The sequence below is a fragment of the Pelodiscus sinensis genome, chromosome 2, assembly GCF_049634645.1.
Source record: "Pelodiscus sinensis isolate JC-2024 chromosome 2, ASM4963464v1, whole genome shotgun sequence".
NCBI classification, from domain to species: Eukaryota; Metazoa; Chordata; order Testudines; family Trionychidae; genus Pelodiscus; species Pelodiscus sinensis.
Genome location: NC_134712.1, coordinates 101,814,879 through 101,821,096, shown reverse-complemented (window position 1 = coordinate 101,821,096; position 6,218 = coordinate 101,814,879).

The following is a 6,218-nucleotide window of genomic DNA, read 5'->3' as shown; positions in this document are numbered from 1 at the left end:
CACTGAAACATTTAAAAATATTAGGCACTATTGGTAGGGATGTTAAGTTTAGATTAATTAACTAATCAAATAGCCGATGGGATTTCCATCAACCAATCGATTAGTCAATAAGGGCACCTCTGTCTTAAAAGCAGAAGTCCCGCAGGAAGCATGGAGCCAGTGGAGGACTCCTCTATTGTGCCCGTGCTTCCTGCAGCGCTTGACCCTTTGAAATGTACAAGAGCCCCAGCAGCAAGGGCAGGGGAAAGCGACTAGTCGCATCACTAATCAACTGTCCGATAAGCTCCTGCTTATCGGATAGTCGACTAGTCACTTACATCCCTATTGTTAAACAGGCCACTTGTTTTGGATGAATTTATTGTAACTGATTTTAAACTGTCTTTGAATACTTACACGCCTCAAAATGAATGCAATATTAATAATGAAAAGGGGAAGAATTGCTTTAAAATGTTAAGTGGTGTTGGTACTTAATAGGTGTTATATTCAAATCTCTCATCTGGGTCTGTAGATGCCAACTGTCTAGGATTGCCCCGAAGACTCCAGGAATTAAAGATGATCATGTGATGAAGCCTTCAGAAATAGGCAGTACTACACTACCTGTTTACTGAGGTAAACAGTTAAGGCTACGTCTAGACGGGCATGATTTTGCGGAAATACTTTTAACGGAAAAGGTTTTCCGTTAAAAGTATTTCCACAAAAGAGCATCTAGATTGGCAAGGATGCTTTTGCGCAAAAAGTGCTTTTGCGCAAAAGCATCAGTGCCAATCTAAATGCGCTTTTGCACAAGAAAGCTCCGATGGCCATTTTAGCCATGAGGCTTTCTTGCGCAAAAAATTAAGGGGCCTGTCTACACTGGCCTTCTTGCGCAAGAGGGCTTATCCCTGAGTGGGAGCGTGAAAGTATTTGTGCAAGAAGCACTGATTTTGTACATTACAAAGTCAGTGCTCTTGTGCAAATTCAAGCGGCCAACGTAGACAGCTGGCAAGTTTTTGTTTGCACAAAATTTTGACAGTCTAGATGCATCCTTAAGAGTTTAAGGAGCTCATTACTTTTTGTGTCACACATTCTCCTTTCATTTTATTTAAAAAACAATAGTTTCTTTGGGTGTCAAGTAATTTAACAGTATTTGAAGCATTGCAATTCAGAATTAAATTTGTGCTAATTACAAATTAAGTTCCATTTAGAACAATCTGGAAGCTTGTGAAAGGTACTTGTAATTTTCTGAACTGTTTTGAGTGTTGTCTCATATTTTAATTAACCCCTGACTGGCAAAAAAAAGAGTAGTTAGTGTAGGGGATAACTGGATCTCTGATTGCCTGCACAGTTAGCTAGTTACCCATTGGCTTCTGTCTAATACTCATTTCAAACTTAATTTTCTGAGTCTTATGGAAATAAAGCTCAAGGGAAACAAATCATTACTAGCAACAATGAATTGGTTGTGGATACGAGAGGTGAGCTGTTGTTATATGGACACAGCAGCAGTATTATGCTCTAGATTGGGGTGGAGGTCCTAAGTCAATCATCACCAACCAGTAGAGCCTCTAACAGGTGATCCTGACTGGTTTGGCCAGGAGGCTATCAAGTTCCAGTTCTTCAGCTGCCCCCTGCTGCACCTCTCCTGCCCTTTGCCTTAGAGCAGCACCCCCCTGTCCCTCCCCCCCTCCCCCCCGCAGGAGGCTCCTGCTTGCAGTGCAAGGCAGGGGAGGGAGAAGAGGGGCACTGATGTCAAGGTGTCCCCTCTCCCACCCTGAATTCTGTCTCCAGAGCAGAGAAGGGGCACAATAGGATGTAGGATGGAGTTTGTTGATTGCTTTTGGGAATGGTGCAGTGCCAGGGCACCTAAGACCAGAGCCTGCTGCTGCTGCTGCTGCCTGGTGAAAGTGAGGGAGGATGGAGTGAACAGGAGTGGGGCCTTGGAGAAGCAGCACAAAGGAGGCAGGGCAAGGCTATCTGGGTTTGAGGTAGATCTTGGATTGCACTTAAATTCAAAAAATGATCTCATGCTTAAAAAGGTTGGAGAACACTGACCTAAGGCCTGAGGACAGGATGCAGGCTTCAGTTTGCCTGAATCCAGCCCCCTGAGGCTCTTGGCTCCCCCGCCATGACATTGGGGAGCCTATGCTGGTGCTCCAGCTCCCCTAGCTCTCCCCCCACGGGGCTAGAGCACACAAAATCTATTAGCCTGGGACCCCATATCTGGTGTGTGAGAGGGAAAGTGGGGAGTCTCTCATTTTCAGTTCAGAGGCCATGTAAGTGAGGGAGTTTTGGTTTGATGGGTTTTTTTGTTGGTGGTAGTGGGTGGTAGGTTTTTTCCCCCTCTCACTTGTAGGTGGCCTCTAACACTTTTTTGTGGATCAGCAGCCCCCAATCCAAGAAAGATTCCCAAACTCTAGATTAAGAAGCACATGTAATAAGTTTCTCCATACCTTCTCTGCATGAGTGTTCTCTTCAGTCATCTGACTTGTCTTCTTATTGCTACCCAAATCCTTTTGCTGTGCTCATGAGGTCTCTCTTATTTTCATCACATCCTTTGCCCTAATTAGTCCACAATAGTTCTGCTTGGTCTGATAATTTTTACTCACTTGTCTACATTCTTACTTTAAATATTCATGACAGAGTTTATGGCTATGACTACACTACAAGTTTTTGCGGCAGAGAGTATGCTAATGACAGACTCATTAGCATGAGTCACGACGTCATGACCATATTTTCTGCCAATGCTTTTTGCACAAAAAGAAGCAGTGTAGCCGCTTCCATTTTGTGCAAAAAAAAATGCTTTTGTGCAAGATCCTTAATTGATAGCGTGACTCATGCTAGTGAGTCCGTCATTAGCATACTCTCTGCCGCAAAAACCTTGTAGTGTAGAGAAAGCCTATATGTATAACCTTTTAAATAAAATAGAATTTGCACTTATTTATATTGCACTCTGAGAGGGTAAGATTATGATATCCCTACTCTGAATAAGTTTCCCATATTGAAATTACTGGAATTTCTTAAAATAGGAAACTAGTTCTTTCTAAAGAGACCAGAAACTGAGTGCAGATTAGTCATATATACATCAGTATAATATTAGTAACAACTATGAGAGAGAGAGAAATATCACATCAAACTTCACTAAAAATGATTGAAGCTAATAAGTACAAAAATGCCATATCTGAACAGTTTAAAAACTTTTTCACCATCTGGGTTTATAACAGCAAACACAGCAAAAGATTGAGTAATATTTTTGGACTTCCAAAGTATCTAGGTACAAAAAGTTTATGGCTAAGAATGTAAGGTCAACCTGCTAAATTGCATGCTAGACATTTTTTCCAGCATTAGAGGTGGTTGGAAACTGTAAAAATTCAGATTTCTATGAATTTCTCGTGTTCTCTGTCAGTGTTTCAACTAACTGATAATAACCTTTTAAAAAAAGGTGTGAAAATGTTCAGTTTGCTTATCAGTTTCTCTTTACTTTCCTCCAGCTCAGGAACTCCTGCATTTCTGATTATATTCTGGATTAAAATAAACTTGCCCATATTTGATTCAAACAGTCCCACAACATTATTTTTGTAATATTTGCATGTAAAATTTTAAAGTTTCCGGACAGAAAAATTACCTTAAATTTAGGCCAATTTTAACATTGTATATATGGAGGACTAAAAGCAGGAAAATTTCATCAGTTCAACATCTCAATAGAAACTCCATGTAAGTACAGGCAGTCCCCGACTTACGCGGATCCGACTTACGTCGGATCCGCACTTACGAACGGGGCTTTCTCGCCCCGGAGGTCGAGGTGGCGGATTGCTACCTGCGAGCTCCGGGGCGAGAAAGCCCCGTTCGTAAGCTGCTCCGGTGCCCCTGGTCTGCTGGAGATCATCTCCAGCAGACCAGGGGCACCGGGCGGGTTCCCGCGCTTCTGAGGCTTTGCCAGAGCAAAGCCTCAGAAGCGCGGGGAACCGCCACTGCTGCCGCTTGAGACCCGGTGCCTGTGGTCTGCTGGGGACGGTCCCCAGCAGACCACAGGCACCGGGACTGAAGCCGCAGCCGTGGGGGGGGGGGGGTCCCGCGCCTCTGAGACTTTGCCAGAGCAAAGCCTCAGAGGCGCGGCACCCCGCTGCCTCTGCTGCTCTGCTCCCCATGTCCCTGGTCTGCTGGGGGGGGGGGCGCGGATAGTGTGCCCCCCCCAGCAGACCAGGCTTTTGTTTTGGACCCTGGAGCAGAGCAGCTGGGGCGCTGCGGATTGGTCCTGCAGCACCCGCTCTGGGCACTACTGGACCAACCCGGCAGCACCCCAGCTGCTCTGCCCCAGGTCCTGCTTCAGCCGCTGCTGGTCAGTTTCAGCAGTGGCTGAATCAGGACGCCTGGGGCAGAGCAGCTGGGGTGCTGCTGGGTTGGTCCAGTAGCGCCGAGGGGTGCTACTGGAGCAACCCAGCAGCACCCCAGCTGCTCTGCCCCAGGAGTCCCCAAGTCAGCCGCTGCTGAAACTGACCAGCGCTGACTACAGGAAGCCTGAGGCAGAGTTGCTCTGCCCCAGGCTTCCTGGAATCAGCCGCTGATCAGTTTCAGCAGCAGCTGACTTGGGGAAGCTTGGGGTTCTTAAGTTGAATCTGTATGGAAGTCAGAACTGGCGGTCAGTTTCAGCAGCGGCTGAATCTGGACGCCAGTTCCGACTTACATACAGATTCAACTTAAGAACAAACCTACAGTCCCTATCTTGTACGTAACCCGGGGACTGCCTGTAGTTAAGAATGCAAGGTATACTGAGTTTTAAATGCTAGTACATGAATTAAGAGCACAAAACAGCAACATTCTGCCTGATCATTTATTCCACAAGATTTACCTGATGTTCAGGTCCTCCTCGGTGAGGGGGGAAAAGAGAGGAGTTGAGGCAGGGGCATGGAGGTCTGAGGGCAGGCATGGGGGAGTACAGGTCAGGATTGTGGAGGGGTTCAGGGTAAGGGATGTGGGGGTGCAGGAGTCAGGGAGGGGGTATAGGAGTCAGAGCAGGGGGATGGGAGGAGGGGGAGCTCAGCGCAGGGATGAGGGACTCAGGGTGGAGATGGTTGCCAGCTTCTCCTTGGGTCAGGATTGCACCCTCCCCTTTCCATCTTTTCCCGGGGGCAGGGCTGGAAGGGGCTCCCCACACACATGCCAACCACTGTCTTCTCCTTGGAGTCAGCCCAGGGTTCAGCAGCGCAAGTCACCTGTCAGGACTCCTGTGGAACAGCAGCTGCTCTCTGGGACAGGCCAGGAGGATGGGGAAGCTGCTGGATGGGGTGTTTGCTGCCCCCCTGTGGTATAACTATCCCTGCTAGTACATCCTTCCCTTTGTTTGATACAAACCAATCACATTCCACGCACATCTCGTTATCTCGGCACAACCAAACCCTGGCCTTGCTTTATTTGATGGTTCTTGCTTAGTTCAGGAGTTCTTGAACAAACGGACTCACAGACAGCTGCACATTTCTAAAATATATAAGAAGATTCAGGGCTCCAATCACAAAACCTAATCTACGCTGACCAACCCATATATCATTCACTTCAGTGCACCTGAAGATATATGTTCTGTCCTTTCAGATCAAACAGCAAGACTGGAGCCTAAGGGCATGACTTCACTATGTGTTGAATCAATTCAGCAGGGGTTGATTTATGTCTAGTATAGATGTGATAAATTGTCTGCCAGCCACTCTGACTCTGGTACTCCACCAGAATGGAGAGAGCAAAGTGTCAATGGGAGTTTTTTCCACAGACCCAGCATGATGTGGACCCTGCAGTAGACAGACCTAAGCTATGTCAGTTTGAGTTATGCTACTAACAATTCCAATTGTGTAGCTTAGACTGACCTGTGTCTAATGTAGATCTGCCCCAAGTTTCATGTCTGAAAGTGATCCACATCTCTCTTAAGATGTCATCTCCATACTATGAAAGTTTAAGAACAGCAAATGCCTGAAGTTTGAGAGCAGTTTAGTGGGGAAAAACCATCAGTATTTACCTTTTCCTCTAAAGTAGACAGTTGCGCTACGTCTACATTATGACAATCTATCAGAAAAAGGTACGCAAATTGTGCTCTGCTTTTTCGGAAGAGGCATTTCTGAAATTTGGCCCCTCTACACTGTACCCAATTTTGGGAAAGCATCCTCTTTTGGAAGAGCCTTTCTTCCTCGTGGGAGGAGGAAGACAGGGCTTCCGAAAGAGCATGTCTGTTCTTCTGCCGAAAAAAAAGGTGGAAGAGCAGA